The sequence below is a fragment of the Nicotiana tabacum genome, chromosome 14 (assembly GCF_000715075.1).
Source record: "Nicotiana tabacum cultivar K326 chromosome 14, ASM71507v2, whole genome shotgun sequence".
NCBI lineage: Eukaryota > Viridiplantae > Streptophyta > Magnoliopsida > Solanales > Solanaceae > Nicotiana > Nicotiana tabacum.
In genome coordinates this window covers 53,101,401-53,126,571 of record NC_134093.1, presented here as the reverse complement: position 1 = coordinate 53,126,571, position 25,171 = coordinate 53,101,401, and positions in this window count along the sequence as shown.

Sequence of the window (25,171 nt, the reverse complement as noted above, 5' to 3'; positions counted from 1 at the left end):
CCTCCGAACGGCTCGAAACATGCCAAAAGTAACTCAAAATATCAAATAATGCTAAAGGGATCAAACCCAAACGATAAAGGTCAAATCGTTAATCAAATATCATTGAAGCCCCGACTTCTCGCACATACGGACACCTTTCCGCTTCTGCGACATCGCAGGAGCGAATAGCATTCTGCTTCTACGAGGCTCCCTACAATCTGCCATCCCGCTTCTGCGATCAAGGATCTTCTCCTGCAAATGCGCCCAACCTTCCGCTTCTACGTTCTTCTCCTATCCCAGACTTGATTTGCTTATGCGCCCACTTGTCTTCATTTGTAGAGACGGCACCTGCTACCATTGCTCCGCAGGTGCAAGCACACCAGAACCCTGCCAAAAACCAGCATTAACCAATATGTTCCAAAATGATTCGAAACTCATCTGAAACTCACCCGAGCCCCTCGAAACCCTGTCTGAACATAACAACAAGTCCCAAACATAACACGGACCTCAAATCACACACAACAACATCAAAACCATGAATCACACCTCAAAATCAAACTTAATGAATTTTTCAACTTTTAACTTCCAAAACCCGTGTTGAACCACATCAAATCAACTTGGAATGACCTCAAATTTTGTACACAAGTTCCAAATGACATAACGAACTTATTCCAATTCTCGGAACAACAATCTGAACCCGATACCATCAAAGTCAATTCCCGGTCAAACTTATGAATTTTTCAAACTTTCAAATAGCCAACTTTTGCCAAATAGAGCCAAACCCTTCTAGGAACATCCAAATGCAAATCCGGGCAAACACCTATGTCCAAAATCACCATCCAGACCTAACAGAACCATCAAAAGTGCGACCCTAAGTTAAATACATAAAAGTCAGACTTGGTCTACTCTTCCAACTCAAAATTTCCAACTTGAGAATTATTCTTCCAAATCAATCTCGAACCACTCAAAAACTAATACCGATGATACACACAAGTCATAATACACCCTATGAATCTACTCATGACCTCAAACCGCCAAACTGAATGCAAATGTTCAAAATGATGGTAGGGTCATTACACATCTTCTGACACTAAACAACACAACCTTATTATGACTACATCTCTACCTTCATTCACTGTCATTGGGGCTTGCATCGATGGCGGATCATCCAAGAATAGCAAACCCAAGAATTTTGACACTGAACCTCCCACAACAAGTACAATCATCCCTTTTAAAGGGACTTTTAAAAGGGATCTTCAAGTCCAAAATACTTCCTCCAATCCTAACAATGATAAAAATAGGGCAGTTGGTGAATATCATTCTTTTATTTCCCGGCCAGTATTTCTGCTGTGAAGGAGGATTGTGAGTAGAAAATATTTAGGTTATGGCCCCCCTCGAAGTGGAGAGGGTAGCTTTTAGCAAACGAAGGTATGTTTTCGTTTATACATACCTTTTCACTCTATGACTTGGCAAGGAATTAGACCCAATTATTCTGGATTTTTATGGAACAACCATGTTTGTTTGGCTCAAGTGGCACCAGAGATATGGTGTAGGTAGCGTGCCTCCAGTACCTATGTTTCCGGACACACAAAAACCTCACTCTTGCACATTTGATCCGCTTCTATGCCCCCAAGAACTTCCGAGGAGGCGTGATCAAACTCAGCAAACATGGTCACAACGCCATCATCACCAGTGTGGATGATGACAATGACCACGGTTGGATGGAGAGGTTCATTGATGTCGCTCCCGGAGATATTTTACCGGCATCAGCATCCCTCATCCCTGAAGCTTGGAACCATACTCATAAGATTTCTCAAGTATCTCTCTTGGTTATTTTGAAAGTGTTTTCACTCTTTCTTAAATTTTTATTCCTTCTATTTTAGCCACTCCCTGGGTACCTCCAGTAGGAGAGAATCTAACCCAATGGGTTCAGAATATTTTGGATACTTCCACACCGGAATTCTTCTTATGGAAGGAACTTTCAAAAAAAAAGAACTGGAAAGGTAAGAATCACGGTGAGAAATGCTTTAGCTTTCCCATCTTGACATATGCCTTCATACATTAATTGCTCGCTAACCTTTCATGCTACTACTTTAGTCCGTCCAAAAAGGGTCATCGATTGGCCCGGTTGTTGAGGTTTCACTCGATCCAAAGGTAGCACAATAGTGGCTTGAAGAGGTCCTTGACCAGAAAAGAGCTCGTGATGCAGATCTTGCTTCCGATGAAGGTGCATCATCGATCAGTTCCCAACCCAAGGGGAAGAAACTAAAAAGGCATTCTTCTAGAACTCGGGTTACAGAGAACCCCCGTCCACATAGGAGATTTTGGAGGGACTGGACACTGTAGTCCTTGATAAAGAAGAAACCAGGGACAACACCAAAACGGTTTCTCTTCAAAGAAAATAAAAAGCACCAACAGTTCAATCGAAGGATGCGTATGGACTCTTTCAAGAGAATGAATTAGCTTAAATGGTTGATTCCCGTTTTTGGACTCCGGTTGTCACTGCTAGTTAGAACGATTCTGCTTTAGATGTTGGCCTAACTTTTACTCCACCACTGGCTCCTTCCTTACCACCAGTATCCATTAAACAAGAGCAAGGTGTTCATCCCCCCGATCACCTAATTAATAAAACATAGAAAATGCCTTTCCAATTTCCATCCATAACCCTAACGGCAAATGCAGTTTTACTTTTACAGTTTTAGATGAATGCCGTTTACTCTCCAAACCGGTTGAGGTAGCCAATTACTTGAAACCTCTAGCTACGGATAAGAATTGAAGAAAAATGGATGCTCTTTTTGCCTAATACTTAATTAACAATAGCATGCATATTTCTACTGAGGTGCCATTCATTTTCCTTTCTTCTTCATTTCACTTATTTCTCACCAATGCTAATAATATTAAAATTAACCTTATAGGATAACCTTCCTGCCTCCGGGGGCTTGCAAAGGATGATAATTGAAAAGGAAGCACTTCAATCTGAGTGAGATCAACTTGTTGAACGCCTTCCGATCCTAAACTTGCTCGAATGGGCTAACTAGAGGCCCGACTGGAGCAAACGGAGCAAGAAACAATGGCTCATAGTCAAGAAGCCACTCAGCTACATGCCGAGCTTGCTGAGTTGAAGATTAATAGCCTGTTTGGCCAAGCTTCTCCAATCCTAGAAGCACTTTGTTTTTCAAAAAGGTACTTTTTATTCAAAGTTGAAGTGTTTGGCCAAGCTTTTGAAAGAAAAAAAGTGTTTTTGAGGAGAAGCAAAAGCAGTTTTGGAGAAGCACAAAAAAGTATCTTCTCTCCAAAAGCACTTTTTGAAAAGCACTTTTGAGAAACATACACTTAGAAGTAGTTTTTAAAGCTTGGACAAACACTAATTGCTTCTCGGAAGTGCTTTTTAAATTAATTAGTCAAACACAAACTACTTTTCACCAAAAATACTTTTGAGAAAAGCACTTTTGAGAAAAAACACTTCTCAAAATAAGCTGATTTTTGCAGCTTGGCCTAACAGGCTATAAGTGGGCAGAGTTCCACGAAAAGAATCAACAACTTGGAAGCTAACTTACATTCTAAGACTGAAGAAGCTACTGCGGCGAAAGTTAAGAGTGCCAAAATAGAGGAAAGGCTTCGAAAGGTCATGGAACAAAACCGTAAACATACCAAAACCAACACTGGCTTGTCCAGGGCCTACAATATTTTAAAGGTTGACAACGAGTGGCTGTAGTCGATGATCCAAAAACTCCAAGCTAAATTCCTAGCTCAAGTGGATTCTTTCTTCCTTGATAAAACTCATAGCAGTTACACTATGAGTAGGAAGACTCTGGAAGATGCCAAAAGTAGCATTGAAAATATAGATGACTAGATTGCAGAAGCTCTTTCTTTAGAGGCAACCTCCTTCGAGAATATTCCTACCTGGCCCACTGCTTTAAGCTCTTTGGATACTTGCTCCGAGTCCTCGGGATTTGAAGAGGAAGACGAAGGAGAAAGAGCTAATCCAAAAAATGAGCAACCTTCAAGCCCAAAAGATGCAGAAGAAGCTTCTCAATTTTCTCTACTAATAAAGCGGATTAAAAGTTTTTACAAAGTTGTTTTTTAACAACTCTTGTTACTATAATTTTTGCAACTATTTCGGCCTTGCTTTTGGGCCCGAAATTTTAAAATGAGAGATATCTTTCTGTCACGACCTGAAATCCCAACCATGGGGTCGTGATGGCGCCTAACATCCACTTGCTAGGAAAGCCGATGTTAGCCAATTAATTAACCAGTTTTAACAATTTATAACAGAATAATGATAATTTAACAACTAATGAACGTATGAATATATGAAATAATTACATAGATAACGCAATCTAAGCTACTCCAGAAATTCGGAGTCACAAGTACATGAGCGACTAGAGTACTACAAATATGGTCTGAAATGAAATACAACTATCTAGAACTATATTAAAAGTAAAAGAACGGTAGAAGGGGACTTCAGAAATTGCGAATGCCGAGCATCTCTACCTCAAGCCTCCTGTAGAAGTCGAATCCGAGTAGTATCCTCTACGCTTTGCTAGGACCAACACCGGGATCTGCATAAGAAGTGCAGAAGTGTAGTATGAGTACAACTGACCCCATTTAATTTGTAAGTGTCGAGCCTAACCTCGACGAAGTAGTGACGAGACTATGACCAGACACACACTATAAACATGTACGGATAATAATAAAGGAAGGCAAAAATATAGATAAATCGGTAAACTCAAAAGGACGGGACCCGAAAGTTAACTAACAGAGGCCCCAGAATAACGTCATCTCAGAATACTCATAACACAGTACCGAAATAGAACATTACAGCTACAACCATCACATCATATCGTACTCTGCTACGGCACGTAACCTGATCCCAACATTTATCACAGTATATGTTGCGTCGTGCAACCCGATCCCAATATCATATCAATATTTGTTGCGGCGTGTAACCCGATTCCATTATCAATTCATTTCAACATTGTTGCAGAGCAACCAGTTCCCATTATTAGCTCATTAACATGAACAACTAAACACAAACGATATGTAATCTCAACAAAAAAGGTACTGAAGCATACAAAGCACCAAGGATCTACTAGTACAATAGAAAATAACCAATACCTCGTACTCACAAAACTCAACAATTCATTAATACAAGAACAGCTAAAGGAATCACACAAATGGGTATAACATAAAAAAGTGCAGCAAGTAAGATAAAGGCAATAAAGACAAGTAAAGGCATGAAACAGTGAAAATATTCAACTAGTACATGTGAAAGGATATAGCAGGTAAGAAAATATTGATCAAGGAATAAATAACAAGAACAAGCAACTGTTGAATAACAGATAACAAATAAGGCATAAATAATAGTTAATGACATGTAGAAATCAAGGCAAATAACAAGACATAACATGATATAACTAATGACATAAAGGTAAATAACCCAACCCGCATGCTTTAGCCTATAACAACACATATACACTCACCTACTTGCATATACGTTGTCCCCACATACATAGAAAATAGACAAAATAAGTCATGTTTCCCTCAAGTCAAGGTTAAACACGATACTTACATCTTCCGCAACTAAATCAATACTCAACCACGGCTTTTTCTTTAGAACAAACCTCCAAAGCAACCGAAACTAGCCAAATATCGTTCGAACAATTTAAAATAAGCTTTAGAAACTACCCACGAATGATAAAGGTTCAATCTTTAGCTAAATTAAAAAAGTCAACAAAAGTCAACATCTGGCTCGCTTGGTCAAAACCCGAGATCCAGACCAAATCCCGATTACCCATTTACCCCCCCCTCACCCTCGTGCCCGGTTATGTGATTAGTTTCAAAATCTGACCTCAATTTGAGGTCTAAATCTCAAATTTTACAAAATTCCTAAATTCTACTCAAAACCCCTCATTTCTACCATAAAATTCCTAGATTTAATGTTAAAAATTCAGAAAATAGTGGGAATTGAGTGAAAACTAGTTAAGATTACTTACCAATGATTTTGGAGAGAAAATCGCCTTTAGAGTGTTTAGGATTGAAAAATGGTGTAAAATGAGCTGAGTCCCGATTTTCCTCTCTTTTACCCAGCTGCAGACATCGTATTTGCGAACAATAACACTTGTTCACATATGCGATGTCCGCAAATGCGAGACACTGGTCGCAAATACGAATAATGCATCAGATGACAAACGTCACAAATGCGACAGAACCTTCGCATTTGCGAAGTACACTCCCTTCATATATGCGAGCCAAGTTTCGCAAATACGAAGTAGCCCAACACCACAGTGCATCGCAAATGCGAAGCCAGAGTCGCAAAAGCGAACACAGTAAACCTCGCAAAAGTAACTCATTCTTCGCAAATGCAAAGAGCCAACCCTAAGCCCATGCTCGAAAATGCAATCACTTGACCGCAAAAGCGAAGCTTGCGAATGCAAGCAAGACCTCGCAAATGAGAGATCTACAACTGAACACCAGCAACTAAAATGCACCAACTATTCCGAATCAATCCGCAACGCCTCTGAAACTCACCCGAACCCCTCGGGCTCCAAACCAAACATGCACACAAGTATAATAACATCATAAAAACTTTCTTGCTAACTCAAATTATCAAAATAACAAATAACAAGAATCGCTTCTCAAAACTCAAGATTTCAACTTGTAAACTCAACTTTCATAATTTTTCACATAACATGCCGAAATATGCTTGGGGTCACCCCGAACCCCAACCAAACATGCGTACATGTCCAAAAATATCATACGAACCTACCGGAATCATTAAAATATCGATCCAAGGTCGTTTACCCAAAATATTGACCATGGTCAACTCTAGCCTCATTTTAAGTTAAAAATTATATTTTCATCCAAATGTTACGTAAAAGCTTTCCAAAAAATGATACAGACCCTAAACGCAAATCGATAAACATCAAATAAAGCTATGGGAGGTCTCGAAACACCGAAATAATGTCTTGTACTCAAAATGATCTATCGGGTCATCCCATTCTCCACTTCTAAAGAAATGTTCGTCCTCGAATGGACATAGAAAAGTACCTGGACTGATAAAAAGGTGGGATATCTACTCCGCATATCAGACTCGGACTCACACGTAGCCTCCTCAATCGGCTGACCTCTCCATTGCACTTTCATAAGAGGAAATCTCTTAGATCTCAACTTACGAACTTGCTGGTCTATAATAGCCACCAGCTCTTCCTCATAGCTCAAGTTTTCATCAAGCTTCACCGTGCTGAAGTCCAAAACATGTGACTTGTCCTCATGGTACTTCCGAAGCATGGAGACCTGAAATATGCCTCCCCCCCCCCCCCCACTAGGCTAGGAGGAAAAGAAATCCTATTAGAAACCTCCCCAAATCTCTGCAAGATCTCAAATGGGCCAATAAACCTCGGGCTCAACTTGCCCTTCTTCCCAAACTGCGTCACTCCCTTCATAGGTGACACTCGAACCTTCTCTTCCACTATGTAAGCCATATCTCGAACCTTACAGTCCGCATAACTCTTCTGTCTGGACTGTGCTGTAAGAAGTCACTCTTGAATTACCTTAACCTTCTCTAAAGCATCACGGACCAAATCAGCCAAAAATCCAGCCTCATTGGGCTCAAACCAACAAATCGATGAATGGTATTTCCTCCCATATAAGTCCTCGTAAGGAGCCATCTGGATGTTCGACTGAGAATTGTCGTTGTAGGCGAACTTTGCGAGTGGTAGAAACTGATCCCATGAACCTCTGAAATCAATAACACGGGCATGTAACATGTCCTCTAAGATCTGAATAGTGCGCTCTAACTATCCGTCCGTCTGAGGATGAATTGTTGTACTCAGATTGACCCGTGTGCCTAACTCACATTGCATAGCTCTCCAAAAATATGATGTGAACTACATGCCTCAGTCAGAAATGATGAAAATGGGCATACCGTGCAGGCGGATAATCTCCTGGATGTAAATCTGAGCCAACCGCTCTGAAGAATAGGAAGTCATCACCAGAATGAAGTGTGCAAACTTAGTCAACCGGTCCACAATAACCCAGACTACGTTATATTTTCTCGAGGTCCACGGTAAGCCTACTACAAAATCCATAGTGATGCACTCCCACTTCCACTCCGGTATCTTCAATCTCTAAGGCAATCCACCTAGTTCCTGATGCTCATATTTCACCTATTGACATTTCAAACACCGAGAGACATAAGCAACAATATCTTTCTTCATCCTCCGCCACTAATAGTGCTTTTTCAAGTGACGGTACATCTTCGTGACACCTGGGTGAATGGAATAGCACGAACTGTGAGCCTCCTCAAGGATCAACTATCTCAACCCATCAATATTTGGAACATAAATCCGGCCTTAAAGCAACATAACACCATCATCTCTAATCATAACTTCCTTAGCACCACCCCACTGCACCGTGTCCTTAACACCAACAAGTGAGGATCATCAAACTGGCGAGCCTTGATATGCTCCAAATAAGATGATTGTGCCATAACACAAGCTATAACCCGGCTAGGCTCTGAACATCTAACCTTACAAACCAATTGACCAAAGCCTAAACATCCATGGATAGTGGCCTCTCCACTACCGGTAAATATGCCAAACTGCCCATGCTTTCAGCCTTCCTACTCAATGCATCGGGCATTACATTGGCCTTCCCCGGATGATATAATATGGTTATATCATAGTCTTTCAATAACTCTAACCATATCCACTGCCATAAATAAAGGTCCTTCTACTTGAACAAGTGTTGGAGACTCCGACAATCGGCATAGACCTCACATGGAACGTCGCATAAATAGTGCCTCCAAATCTTCAGTGTGTGAACAGTGGCTGTCAACTCTAGTCATGCACAGGGTAATTCTTCTCATGAACCTTCAACTGTCGAGACGCATAGCCAATCACCCTACCGTCCTGCATCAATATCGCGCCAAGCCCAATACACGATGCATCATAATACAAATTGTAAAGGCATTTTGGATATTTCATGATTAAACCAAATAGCGACACTTTCGAGATGCCACTTTATTTATCAATATAAAAAAAGTCTTCCCAAACATGTGGGCAACACCAATACTGAGGTTGTAGTCAATGTAATCTTGAGCTTCTGAAAGCTCACCTCATACTCGTCGGACAATCTAAAATGAGCACCCTTTTAGGTCAACATGGTTAATGGGCTGAGATAGATGAAAATCGCTCCACAACCGGCGATAGTAACCTGCCTAACACAAGAAGATCTGAATCTCTATAGTTGAAGTAGGTCTAGGCCAGTTCCGAACTGCCTCAATCAACTTAGGATCCACCTTAATGCCCTCGGAAGATATAACATGACACAAAAAGGCAACCGAGTAACCCAGAACTCACACTTCAAAAACTTGGCATATAACTGACGATCCCTCAAAATCTAAAGTACAATCCAAAGATGCTACTCATGCTCCTCTCGACTATGGGAGTAAACCAAGATATCATCAATAAAGACAATCAGAAAGGAATCCAGATAGGGCTTGAACACCCGATTCGTCAAATCCATAAAGGATGATGGGGCATTAGTCAATCCAAATGACATCACCAAAAACTCATAGTGATCATACTGAGTCTGAAAAGTTGTCTTATGGGACATCTAATGCCCTAGTCTGCAAATTATAGTAGCCAGATCTCAAGTCAATCTTCGAAATACCTTGGCACCCTGAAGCTGGTCAAATAAGTCATCAATCCTCGGCAATGAATATTTGTTCTTGATAGTGACCTTGTTTAGCTTCCTACAGCCAATACACATCCTCGTAGAGCTGTGTTTCTTCTTTACAAACAACACAAGTGCACCCCAATGTGAGATACTAGGTCTAATGAATCCCTTGTCAAACAAATCCTGCAATTGCTCCTTCAATTATTTCAACTCAACTGGGGCCATATGGTATGGTGGGATAGAAATGGGAAGAGCGCCTAATACCAAGTCAATGCAGAAGTCGATATCTCTGTCAGGTGGCATCCCTGGCAAATCTGTAGGAAACACCTCTGGGAACTTGCGCATAACTAGTACTGAATCCATGGAAGGAACCTCCACACTAAAATCACTGATTTAGGCTACATATGCCTAACACCTCTTCTTGACCATATGCAGAGCCTTCACATAAGAAATGACCCTGCTAGAGAATGGCAAGGAGTCCATCGCTACTCCAATTGAGGCAACCCCGACATATCTAATGTCACAGTCTTGGCATGAGGATTCAAAATAGCATGATAAGGTGACAACCAATCCATGCCCAAGATTACGTCAAAATCCACCATATCAAGTAATAAAAGGCCTACCCTAGTCCAATAGTGACCAAACAAGCACGATATAACCGGTTTACCATAATAGAATTCCCAAAAAGCATAGATGCATAAATAGAAGCACTCAAAGAATCACGAGGCGTATCCAAATATGAAGCAAAATAGGATGACACATACAAATATATGGAACCCGGATCAAATAGAAATGACGCATCTCTATGGAAAATTGGGACAATACATATGATGACCGCATCCGATGACTCTACCTTATTTATAGCTGGGAATGCATAGAAATGGGGCCGAGCCCCACCACTCTAACATCTACCTCTCAGACTACCTCTAACTGGCTGGCCTCCATTTTTAACGGCCTGACCACCACCTCGAGTTTCCTGACTCCCACCTCTAGATGGCTAAGTGGGTGGTAGAGCAACCGGTGCTGGAATTATGGCACAAGTACCCCGATGTGGTTTGCTTCTCCTCAACCTAGGAAAATACCTCCTGATATAACCTACGTTGCCGCACTCAAAGAACCCTCAGCCAGCGCAACTGCTAAGACGATCCCTGATGACCTGAATGACCACCATAGTAACTCTGTAGTGGTGGTACACTAATAGGAGTTGAAGGTGAACTGAGTACTGGCTTCTCTAAATGAGACCCATATGCATTGTGACCACCTGAAGAACCATACGATACCTGAAGTGTTGACTAAATGGGCTTGATAGGATGGCCTTTACCAAGTAAATCTCTACCTCCAGATGAGGCACCACTAAAACCACCGGAATAACGAAGCCTCTTCTCAAATGCCGCCTCTCTGCCCTGACTATGAATTTTTTCAACCTTTCTAACAATATCTACAGCCCAGTTGAAAGAAATATCATCCTCAATCTCTCTGGCCATCTACACTGATACCATAAGTAAGGCCATTTATGAATCTCCTCACCTTATCCCTCTCAGTAGGGATCAAGATAGCTCTATGGCATGATAGATCCACAAATCTAGTCTCGTACAGGGTATTATCATGATACCCTGTTGGAGGTGCTAAAACTAGATGCATAGATCCTTTCTCTGAGTAAAAGGAATGAACATCTCTAAAAATAGCTGTGAGAACTGATCCCAAGTGAGTGGAGGTTAACCTGCTAGTCTACCCTAAACATACTCTTGCCACCATCTCTTGGCAGAACCAGTCATCTGAAGCACGACGAACTAAACTCCATTGGACTCCATTATGCCCATGTAGTGCATCACCTTATGGCAACGGTCCAAATAATCTTGTGGGTCATCAGAAGATGTACCATCAAAATGAATAGGAAATAGCTTGGTGAACCTATCAACCTCTTCAACCCCTCTATCGACATAGCGGGAACCTCCCCGGACCGTGTAGCAATAATATGCCGACTTGCTCCAACTGCTAGAACTGTCAGAGTCTAATATATGGGGGTCATCTGCTCTGGAGTGTGAGTAGCAGGAGCCTGCCCCCCGCCCCCAGCCTGAGAGACAGCTGGTGTCATAGGAAATACTCCAGCCTGACCCACACTCTCCATAAGGCCGACCAGGCAGACTAGAGCATCCTGAAGTACAGAGTGTCAATAAACCCCTCTAGGATCTGAGCTGGTCCACCTGGAACGGTCTGAACAAGGACCTCCTCCTCCTGCTCAATTTGTGGCTCTACAATAGTGTTGTTGTACGTGCCCTAGGAAAAGCTCTCCCTCTACCTCTAGCCCTACCTCGGCCCCAGCTTCTACCCCTGGTAGTGGCTGCAACCTGGGGCACCGGCTCCTACTCGGCTGTGGATGTTGTGCATGTCCTCACCATCTGTGAGAGAACAAGAATAGAATGATTCAAACTTCAGCGATAGAATAAAGTTGCACGATAAAGAAAGAAAGAAGTGACATTTCCTAAAGTTATATAGCCTCTAGAAGATAAGTACAGACGTCTCTATACCAATCCGCCAGACTCTACTAAGCTTTCTCATGACTCGTGAGACCTAGGCAACCTAGAGCTCTTATACTAAATTGTCACGACCCGAAATTCAAACCATGGGGCCATGATGGTGCCTAACATCCACTTGCTAGGAAAGCCAATGTTAGCTAAATAATTAACCGGTTTTAACAATTTGTAACAGAATAATGATAATTAACAATTGATAAATGCATCAATATACGAAATAATTACATAGATAACACAGTCTAAACTACTCCCAAAAATTCGAAGTCACAAGTACATGAGCGACTAGAACACTATAAATATGGTCTGAAATAAAATACAATTGTCTGGACCTAGATAAACAGTAAAAGCATGGTAGAAGGGGACTTCAAGGACTGCGAACGCCGAGTAGCTCCACCTCAAATCTCCTATAGAATTCGAATCCGAGCAGTCTCTTCTACGCTCTGCTAGGACCAACACCAAGATCTGTACAAGAAGTGCAGAAGTGTAGTATGAGTACAACCAACCTCATGTACTATGTAAGTGTCGAGCCTAACCTCGAAGAAGTAGTAATGATGCTATGATAGGACACTCACTATAAACATGTACAAATACTAATAAAGGAAGGCAAAAATATAGATAAAGCAGTAAACTCATAAGGACGGGACCCGAAGGTCAACTAAGAAAGGGCCCCAGAATAACGTCATCTCAGAATACTCATAATATAGTATCGGAATATAACATTACTGCTACAACCATCACAACATACCATACTCCGTTGAGGCGCGCAACCCGATCCTTACATTTATCACAATATCTGTTGCGGCATGCAATTTAATCCCACTATCATATCAATATCTTTTGTGGTATGCAACCCAATCCCATTATCAATTCATTTCAACATTTTTGCGGCACGCAACCCGTTCCCATTATCAACTCATTAACATGAACAACTCAACACAAACAATAACGTAATCTCAACACAAAAGGTACCAAAGCGTACAAAGCACTAAGGATCTACTAGTACAATAGAGAATAACCAACACCTCATACTCACAAACCTCAACAATTAATTAATACAAGAACAGCTAAAGGACTCACACAATTGGGTATAACATAATAAAGTGCAACAAGTAAGGTAAAGGCAATAAAGACAAGTAAAGGCATGAAATAATGTACATATTCAACTAGTACAGGTGAAAGCATATAGCAGGTAAGCAAATATTGAAAAAGGAATAAGTAACAAGAACAAGCAACAGTTGAATGACAAATAGCAAATAAGGCATAAATAACAGTTAATGACATGTAGCAATCAAGGTAAATAACAAGACATAACATGATTTAACTAATGACATAAAGGTAAATAATCCAACCAGCATGCTTGAGCCCATGACGACGCATATACACTCGTCACCTCGCATAAACGACGTCAACACATATAATTCACATAGAAAATAGACCAAACAAGTCCTATTTCAGTCAAGTCAAGGTTAAACATGACACTTACCTCTTCCGCAATCAAATCAATACTCAACATCGGCTTTTCCTTTAGAATAAGCCTCCAAACCAACTAAAACTAGCCAAATATCGTTCGAACAATTCAAAATAAGCTTTAGAAACTACCCACGAATGATAAAGGTTCAATCTTTAGCTAAATATAAAAAGTCATCAAACGTCTACCTCAGGCCCGCTTGGTCAAAACTTGAGATCCGAACCAAATTCTGATTACACATTTACCCCGAATCCAGGATATATGATTTGTTTCGAAATCCGACCTCAATTTGAGGTCTAAATCTCAATTTTATAAAATCCCTAAATTTTACCCAAAACTCTAAATTTCTACCATGAAATTCCTAGATTTGATGTTTAAAATTCATGAAAAATAATAGAAATTGATTGAAAACTAGTTGAGGTTACTTACCAATGATTTTGGGTAGAAAAGCTCTCAAGAAAATTGCCTCTAGAGTTCTTAGGATTGAAAAATAATGTAAAATGAGTAAAAGTCCTGATTTTCCCCTCTTTTATCTAGATGCAGACGCCGCATTTGCGAACACTTGTTTGCAAATGCGATTTCTGCAAATACGTGAGACTAGTCGCAAATGCAAATAGTGCATCAGATGCACAGAAGTCGCAAATACGATAGAACCTTCGCGTTTGCGAAGGACACACCCTTCATATATGAGAGCCAAGCTTCGCAAGTGCGAAGCTGCCCAATACTACACTGCATCGAAAATGCGATGCCAGAGTCGCAAAAGCGAACACACCCCCAGCCTATGCTCACAAAATGTGATCACTTGACCTCAAAAGCTAGGCTCGCAAATGCGAGCCAAACCTCGCAAATGCGAGATCTGCAACTAAACACCAGCAACTGAAATGCACCAGCCATTTTGAATCAATCTGCAACACCTCTGAAACTCACCCGAACACCTCCCGCTCCAAAACAAATATGCACAAAAGCGTAATAACACCATACAAATGTGCTCGCTACCTCAAATAATCAAAATAACATCAAATAACAATAATCGATCCTCAAAACTCAAGATTTCAACTTGAAAACTCAACTATCATTATTTTTCACACAACACGTTGAAATGCACTCGGGTCACCCCAGACCTAAACCAAACATGCATACAAGTTCACAAGAATATCATACGAACCTACCAGAATCGTCAAAATACCGATTTAAGGTCGTTTACCCAAAATATTGATCGTGGTCAACTCTAGCCTTATTTTAATCAAAATCACATTTTCATTATCATTTGACGTAAAATCTTTTTGAAATATGACACAGACCATGCACGTAAATCGATAAATATCAAATAAAGCTATGGAAGGTCTCAGAACATAAAAATAACGGCTGGTATTCAAAACGACCTATCAGATCATCACACTTTCTTACTTAACTTCTCAGGGTTTTTAGTTAGCAAAAGATATCTTTTTTATCTATGCTTTTCTATTGATAAAGTCCAGAATTTTTCACACCGGTTAACGTTAATATCGGGTATTCATGCTTCCAATTTTTAACCTTAACTATAAAGGTTTCATAAGAGGGGCCTTTATGTTTACGGTGCTATTGAAGAGGATGTCTCATGTTCATTCCGGTACTTGCATTTGAAGTTTAAGCAACATTCAAATAAAGGAAACCCCATGTCTATTGGACAAAAAATAAGATTCGAAAAAAAAGGACTTTCATCTATTCCTTCTATTTCAAAAGTACATTTAAATAAACAAGAAAATTTGTACATTTGCTAAATAAATGAACTGCCAATACATGTGGTTAGTTTTTACTTCTTATTTCTATGGGACTGGACATAAAGTCCCCGGTCCTAACCCGTGGTGATTCATAACAACTGAATTTTTTAAGTTCAAAATATGTTCCCCGGTTTCAGCAGTCCCCGATATTGTTGCATTACTGGATACTTTACTTGCCTTTTGAAGCTAGCATTGACACTTTTAGTATTTTGGTATGAGTAACTCCCTCCCCCCCCCCAATGTTTGAATACAAAGTATGAGGATTCAAACACTGAATTTCTTGTTGCTATTAGCAATTCACATCCCTAGTACACTTTACGTTACTGCCTCATTAAAAATCTTTCCAGAAAAAACCCATTTGCAACAAAAACTAGACTAAGAAAAAAAGAGTGCATCGCGTACTTTCAGTATAATCGGCAATCTTCAACAATAATAACTTTTGAGATGAGTCATGTTCCATTTGTTTGGTAATTTAACTCTATCTTGATTTTCTAGTTGATATGAACCTTTATTGGTTATAGCATAAATCCGATAAGGTCCTTCCAATTTTTGTTCTAACTTTCCGACATTGACTTCCCGGGTATTATGAGTCACTTTTCGTAAGATTGAGTCTCTAACTTTAAAATAATGAATATTTACCCTATGATTATAATACATTTCCATTCTCTGCTCCTGTGCCACAATCATTACATAAGCCAAATCCTGGTGTTCCTCAAGTAAATCCAACTTAATCAACATTGCTTCATCATTTTCCTTCTCGTTTATCCTGGAGAACCTCATAGTTAGTTCATTTATATCCACCAGAATCAGAGCTTCTGCACCATATACAAGGGAAAAATGTATTTCTCTTGTACTTGATTTTGATGTGGTTCGATGTGCCCATAGTACTCCCGGTAACTCCTCAGGCCACTTGCCTTTTGCATCCCCTAATTTATTTTAGAGGTTTTGAATTATCACCTTGTTCGTTGACTCTGCTTGAACATTAGGAATTGGATGATACGGAGACGACGTTATCCTTTAAATATTCAACCCCTCTAAGAATTTTGTGACTTTGGAGCCTGTGAATTATGTCCCACTAACACAAGCAATCCCTCTTGGCACTCCAAATAGACAAATAATGTGATCCCAAATAAAATCTATCACCTCTCATTCTCCAACATTCTTGAAAGCACCTTCCTCAACCTATTTAGTAAAATAATCGATTAAAATCAAATGAAATTTTACTTGACGGGTCCTTGAGGCAAAGGATCAATTATATCCATCCCCCATTTCATAAACGGCCATGACGATACAACTAAATGCAAAATATCAGCCAACTGGTGTACTAACTGAGCATAACGTTGGCATTTATCACATTTTTGCACAAACATCTTTAGATCTTGCTCCTTTCGGGGCCAATAGTAACCTACTCTCATCAACTTGAGCACCAATGAATCAGCTCCGGAGTGATTGCCACAAACTCATTCATGAACTTATCTCATTACATAATTAGCTTCCGTTGGTCCTAAGCATTGAGAAAACGGACCTTGAAAATATCCCCAGTATAGTTTCCCATCAACAAGACAATACCGGACATCTTTTGTTTTGAGTGCCCGAGAGGCTTTGGAATGCTCAAGCAATTTGCCATGTCTTAGATTAAATTCATTTCTCCAATCGCAGACTAGATTTTTTTTAATTAACTTCACAATGACTATCCACATTTAGGACTAAATGCAATAACTGTACGACTACACCGGAATCAGCATCTTTCATATCCATTGAAGAACCCAAGTTAGCTAACACATCAGCCTCCATGTTCTCCTCTCTCGGAATATGGATCACCGACCACTCCTTGAACCGAGAAAGTAAAATTTTGAATTTGTTTAAGTATTGTTGCATATTATCTTCTTTAGCATAAAAAACCCCATATATCTGATTAATAACCAGCTGGGAATCACATTTTACTTCAATCACCTCGGATATAGTCCCCGGGCTAATTTGAGTCCTGCAACCATAGACTCATACTCGGCTTCACTTTTAATTAAAGGAATAGTTCATATGAACTGCCTTAAGATTTTTCCCGAATAAGTAATTAATACTATCCCAAGATTGGACCATTTCATGTTGGACGCGCCATCCTTAAACAAGGTCCAAAATCCGGACACAGTCCCTGATACAAAAACTACTTCTCTTGTAGCTAAAGGCATTATCCCCGGACTAAAGTCAGCCACAAAATCGGCCAAAACTTGTGACTTAATTGCAGTCCGAGGTTTATATTAAATATCAAATTTACTAATTTCAATCGCCCATTTAGCCAATTGACCTGATAACTTAGGTTTATGAAGGACTTTCCTCAGGAGAAACGTCGTCACAACGGCTATAGGGTGACATTCAAATTAGGTCTTAAACTTTTGAGAGGCAACTACGAGAGCTAAACCCAACTTTTTCAGGTGCGGATATCGAGTTTCCACACCTGAAAATATTTTACAAATATAATTATAATGACCCAACCAGTCGTTTTGAGAATTTACATTTGTTCAGCTGTTTAAAGTCTTGAGTATCTTAATATGATGTATTATGACTCGCTTGAATTGTCGATTTTGGTTTTCAGGTGATTCGGGATTTATTTGGAAAAATGATTCTCAACTAGGATGTTTTAAGTTGGAAGAGTTGACCAAATTTGTCTTTTGTATATTTGACCTCGGATCAGAGTTTTGATGGTTCTGTTAGGTCTAGATGGTGATTTTGGACTTGGACATATGCCCGGATTTGCATTTGGATGTTTCTTGAAGGTTTTGGCATTAATTGGCGAAAGTTGGCAATTTGAAGGTTTAAAAAGTTTATAGGTTTGACCGGGAGTTGACTTTGATAATATCGGGTTTAGATTGTGGTTCTGGGAATTGGAATGCCCTCATTATATCATTTGGAATTGGTGTGCAAACTTTGAAGTCATTCCGAGTTGATTTGATGAGGTTCGGCATGAATATTGGAAGTTAAAAGTTCAAAAGTTCATCAAATTCGATTTGAGATGTGATTCGTGATTTTGATATTTTTATGTGTGCTTTGAGGCCTCGGTAGGTCTGTGTTATGTTTTAAGACTTGTTGGCATGTTCGGACGAGGTCCCGAGGGGCTCGGGTGAGTTTCAGAACGATTTCGGACCAATTCCTTTCATTTTAAATTGCTAGTTTTCTAATGTCTCGGATGGTCTTTGCGATCGCGATATTGCGGACGCGATCGCGATATTAGGTACGTGATCGCGATGTGTAAGCTGGAGCTGGGTGATTTTTCCTCTTCGCTTTCACGACTTCTTGATTGTGTTCGCGTAGGTCTTGCCTTCGCGTTCATGTGATCGACGCCGTGTTCGTGAAGGTTTGGTTATGTTGTGCATTGCGTTTGCGAGAGATATTCCGTGAACGTGAAGGGCGATTTTATAGCCAGCTGAGCTTGTGCTTCGCGGATGCGAGGCTACTTCCGCGTTCGCGGAGAGTATATCTGGAGCAGTGTATAAAGTACACTATTTCAAAAGCTTTGCTCATTTTATCACATTTTAAGTTTGGGAGCTCGGAATTGGGCGATTTTGGAGGCGATTTTCACCACATGGATTGGGGTAAGTGTTTTCTACTTGGTTTTGATTATATTCCATAAATCTATCTTTGATTTTGGCATTTGGATTATGAATTTTAATGAGAAATTGGGGATTTTGTCTAAACTTTCCAATAGTGAATTTTTGAGTTTTGAACATAGATTCGGAGTCGGATTTAAATGAATTAGTATGATTGGACTCGTAATTGAATGGGTTGTTGAAACTTGTGAGTTTTGTCAAGTTCTGCGGTGTGGACCTGAGTTTTGCTTTTTTGGTTGACTTTGAGTAATTGATTAAGATTCGACATTTATCGTTTGAGTTGGTTTTCTTTGGTATTATTTGATGTTTTGAGTTGCTTTTTGCCAGTTTCGAGCCGTTCAGAGGTTGATTTGCGCGGGATGGCATTTCTAGAGTGTTGTTTGGCTGCTCGATATTTGATTTGGCTTGTTCAAGGTAAGTAACATTTCTAAACTTAGAATTGAGGGTAATTATCCCTGGGAACCATGTTATTTGTGATTTGTTGAGGTAACGCACATGCTAGGTGACGGCGTGTGGGCATGCGCCAGGGTAATCTTGATTTAGTTGACATTTTGACTAGCATGAAATTTGTCTGCTATCATATCTTGTTATATATGTGTCTTTCCCTTACTTGTTGATTACCTGGGCTGTGATTCATGTTACAAATCATGTTTAGGCTATGTACTTATTCGGTTGAGACCTAATGAGGCTATTTCAGTTGTTTTGAGTTATCTACTCTAACTGTAATTATATACTCAGTCATGATTCTTCATTTGCATATCATATCTTAGTCTATGTTCATCATTTACTATTACATCACATGTTATCATTGTTTGGGCTGAGTGGTATGAGATTATGAGCCCTTGAGACTTGAGAGATTGATGACTGAGGTGGGCCTGAGAGCCGTGTTATGGGTATTATTGTGGATCGGGTTGCACTCCGCAGCATGTCTTATTGACTTATTTATTATTATGGATCAGGTTGCATGCCACATCAGGCCTTATAGGCTTTTGATTAGCGCTTGTGCAGGATCCGCCCCTCCGAAATCTGACATACCAGTAGTGAGCGCATGCACAGTGATATATATATATATATATATATATATATATATATATATATATATATATACACGTGTTTATTTTATGAGCCAGGCACCCATACAATGCTGAATGATTTTGTGTGTGTGATGAAGTGGTCAATTGAGACAGACAGCTTGAGTATGTTGAGGGTGAGAGTACTTGGGGATATCACCGTGAAATAATTCATATGACATGCATACTTGGCATGTAGGCATAGAGATGCATTTTTCTCATGCTAGATGGTAATGTGACATTTATGATTTGACATGTAAGCATAAAGTTGTCTATTCCTCATGCTAGGCGGTATATGATAATTGAAAATTATAATTGATGACTTGACATGCATATTGATATGTAAGCATAGAGATGCACTTTCTTCGTGCTATCTAATAATAAAATATCTTATCTGTTGTTGAAAGTTTGGGGAAAAATCACGTTTTTTGATATACTCATATTTTGGTGACTCCAGTAAAAGATTTGGGCTTTAATGTTATACGTGAAAAGCATGTCTACTTTTCCATAACTATGAACGACCTGAGCATAATATCTTTTGAGTTATTGCTTGTATTGCCTTTATTATATTATTAGGTGTTGTTATTTGGCTATCGGTGTTCGACTATCACCATCTTTCGAGCTCGTCACTACTTTTAACCTAAGGTTAAATTTGTTACTTATTGAGTACATGAGGTCGGTTGTACTTATACTACACTTCTGCACCTTGTGTGCAGATTTTGGAGTTGATGTTGCTGTGTATGATGGGAGTTGGCATTGAAGATGAACCTGCATTCCAGTTATAGCTGTCTCTTGTTATTAGTAGCTTTAGATTTATAAATCTGTTTATGTATATTTCGAACAGGTGATGTATTTATTTTGTACTAGTTTTGTAAATTCTAATTCTTAGAAGCTCTTGACTTGTACTACAAATCCTTGGAATTTTGTATAGAAAGTTCAGTTATTTTGTTTATTGACTCTTGTTATCCTAATTGAGTTGTGTTGACTGTCATTTGGCTTACCTAGCGGGTTGGGTTAGGTGCCATCATGACTAGTTGTATTTTGGGTCGTGACAAGTTAGTATCAGAGCTCTAGGTTCATTGGTTCTACGAGTAATGAGCAAGTGTCTATTAGAGTCTTATGGATTGGTATGATAACGTCCATACCTATCTTCGAGAGGCTACAGGGCATCTAGGATAAACTTCCGATCTTTCTTTCCTTATCGTGCGGTATTGGTTCAACTTGAAGTGTATCTCTTTGAATTCCTTCCACTCACTCGTATGTTATGTGAAAGCTCGATAGCAGCTGGGCATCAACGGCTTGTGATTTCCATGGATGAGGTACGAGATGTGTTTTCTGTGTTTTGGTGATGGGCCAGTCTGGAGAACTTGAGGCCAGGTTTAGAAAGCAGTCGGGCTCGGTAGTTTCAGTTGTGTAAGCATGTGCTTTTGGGCTTATATGTTCGGTAGTATCCCTAGGAGTGGAATTTATGGCTCGGTGAGTGGTTGGATAGCTATATGATGAATATGAGGTGACTGCGAGATGTATTCAGATGGCATGGATGTGACGAGAAGGGTTTCTTGGGATACGAAAAGGACTATTGGATGCTTGATTTCTGTCGTGGTATGTTGTACAGTCTCGATTTATGAGCGTGTTGGGGGATCTTTCATGTTGTTCATTTGTGGAATGAAGTGTATTCTTATGTCTTGTTGACGAGTTTAGACTCGGGAAGATTAAGTGATTGCATGATGGTTGTGGCCATGGTAGGGCGTAGTGAAATGCCAATTAAAGGCTAAGCCGGTGGGTTATCTCCTACGGGGTGGTCTACGGATATGTGATCCTTATGATGTTGTGTGGAGAGTTTCTTTCTATCAGTGGGTTATACGTGTTGCGATTTGAGTTTGGATCGGTTGAGAAAGTTGACTTGACTGTCACGAGGATGAATGCAAGCTTAAAAGATGATTTGAGGTATTTTATGGTTTGTGTTGCATGAGCTTTTGAAGGATTTAGTTGAATCTCAGTGCGAGATTATGACAGTAATAGAGTATGGGTATTGTGAGTTACCGGATATTTTTTTCTATGGATTTGAGCCAAGTGGGAGAGTCTGTTATTGACGATTTGATTGCATGGTTATGCGTTGTATTGGTTTCGGTCGGAGGCATACTTGTAGATCGGTTGTAACTTGCAGAGGCTGGTTTTGAGGATGACTTAAGAAACAAAATTTCTGGATGCATGATATATTACACTTTATGTATATATGGAAGTCTTGGAATGGTTTAGGTTTGCTATTCATGATGGATGTAATGTAATAAGAAAAGGATTCACTCAGATTCTTAACGGTGTGGATTACTTATTTGGGTGTTGGTGTGCTAATGGAGCATAGGTCGTTCGGCTCATTTGGGTGGTGCATTTGAGATTTGAATAGGGTGGATAACTCTCGAGAAGGTTCTAAAGAGTTCAAGATTCATATGTGGCATTTGAGAATTTTTCTGAATTTGTATATGGCTAAGATTTGAGATTTGCATTGGATGGTGTAGATACTCGCGGTATTTCTGTATCATTATGGATTCTATATTTCAGTTTCAGAGAGATTAAGAAAACAGTTTTAGATTCACATAAGGTCTCTTCAGAGTGGGTAACTCGGATGTGGTATTTTTGGTTGCTTATGAGAGAATACAGTGGCTTATGCGCTTTAGGATGATATGGCTTCATGCTAGGATCTATTGTGCTGAGATTTGGTTAAAGATCGTAGTGTACTGGCAAGAAGAAGTGTTAACTTAAAGGTAATTTGGAAGTAACTCAGAGAAATAGATCAGCTTGCAGTGGTTTAGATCGGCATGGTAATTGAAATGATCGGTTATATTGGTTCTTATGATGTGGTAAGGCTTTATGGGTATTTGTGGTAATACTCTTGGGTTTGGCGACCGGCGTGGCTTGGTTGAGTTAGAGGGATTCAGTGTTGATGGTTTGGTTATGTGTTAATGGATTTTGAGGAGTTCTCGATAATTCCTACCACGGCTTGAGATAGATATTTTCTGCTGGTGTGAGGAGTATGTCGCATATTGTGATTTTCTCCTAGATGGGATCAAGTGGAAGGTTTCTATCTAATTGAGTATGTATTCTGCTTGTGACTCAGAGTTGATTATGGGGTTCTCGTCTTTTCACATGATGGCATGATAGATGCAGTGCATCGTGTGGGATTGAGATTTGTATGTACAAGGTGGCGGTTCAATTTTGAAGGGAAGGTCATGGATTTCAGACAGCATGGACGGTCTTAGATGTTTAGATGAATGCTATTACTACTTGGTATTACCTGAGAAGGGTGCGCATTTCAGAAGGCGCACTGTGTTCTGACTTCGGATGCTTCATTGGTATTACGGTACTCGCCTGGTTGATCGACTTCTGATATTCAAATTTTGCTATGTGGCGTGGGAGAATTATAGAAGTATTTCTTGTGGGATGATTGTGTATGAGAGATGTATTAGTCATTCGAGTGGTGGAGTTGGGATCGGCTATGGTGATTCATGTGTTCTATAGTTTTGAAGACTAGGAGTTCTCTTATTTCGTGGTTGCGGACTGTGAAGATGTGGCCAAAATTAGACAGGTGGTAGTATGTGCTATAGTTAGGTTATTGTGGACTTTTGGAGGGTTATTTATCCATTTGGGTATTACCAAAGTTGATTTGGGGGCCTATTAGTAGGCCCAATGAGGATGTATATTCTACACCGGGTCGGATTTGTTGACTCAACATTGTTAGTGTTAAGGGGTGTGTCATTCGATTAGAGTTGAGATTCTTCGTGTTCTGGTATGTTCTATGTGTTACTCTTCTATGCTACGATAGGTTGTGATTTGTTGGTTATATGCACACATGATGTGGTTCTGTTTGGGCCTTGGTTATGGTCTTTCCGGGTTGTGGTATATTGTGTTATTCACTTCTCCATGGTTATGGTCATGCACTTCATGTACTTGATGTCAAATTGCATGTGGTTGTTGATTTTGAGCATTGTGTCTTGAGGTATTTCATATGAAATAGTGTTTAGATGGGGTCATGCATTGTAGTGGCGTTATGTTGGGATATGATCCTTTGTGATAGATTCGTGTGTCTTGGTTCTACTATGTGTGATGGGTTTATAGCATTAAGTTTGTGGTGGCACTTGTTAAGTTTGCAGGACGGTTCTCTCATTTGAGTCATTTTCTATGTTTCAGTACATTTAAATTGTTGCTTATTGGTGCATGGATTGCACGGTTTGTGTCTTTAGGTTGTATTGGTGTGGCATGTCAATAGAATAGCTGTGTTTGATGAGATGAGGTTATTGGACCTAGAATGGGTGCTATCGAATTTGATTACGGTATGTTTGGAAGAATAATATTAGAAGTCGGCTTAGAATTTGGCTTTGGTTCTTGTCGGACGAGAGAGAGCTCCATGACTTGTTGATCTGATGAGTGGTTATGAGTTTCTATGTGTTTCTTTCATCAATGGCAGTGTACGAAGTTTTTGAACGAGGTTTTATTTGATATGAGGTTTATTACCGTACATGTTTTTTTTAGAAGCTACTGTGATCGAAAATTATTGCTGTGAGTATGCGAGTTATGTGGTATATTATGGGATTATATCTTGGGTTACGGTTATGGCTTGACAAAGCTTGTTCAGACTTATACAGTGTGTAGATGCAAGATTCGGGTCTTGTAATGAATTTTTGATGTTGGAAATTCGGTTCTTAGGTTTACGGACTAAGGTTGAAGTATGGATCTTCAGTTATGTTATGTTGTTAGGCTTATATGGATTGGGGTGATGTGATATCACCCCCGGGTATGTACAAGGTGAGTTTACATAGTGATTTGATGGCTTTGTAACTCCTCTTGGCGCATTTGAGGAAGAACGCATGTTTAAGTGGGGGAGAATGTAACGACCCAACCAGCCATTTTGAGCATTTGCATTCTGTTAAGCTGTTTGAAGTATTGAGTTGCTTCATATGATGTATTATGACTTGCGTGAATCATCGATTTTGGTTTTCAAGTGATTCGGGATTGATTTGAAAGAATGATTCTCAACTAGGAAGCTTTAAGCTGGAAGAGTTGGCCGAGTTTGACTTTTGTA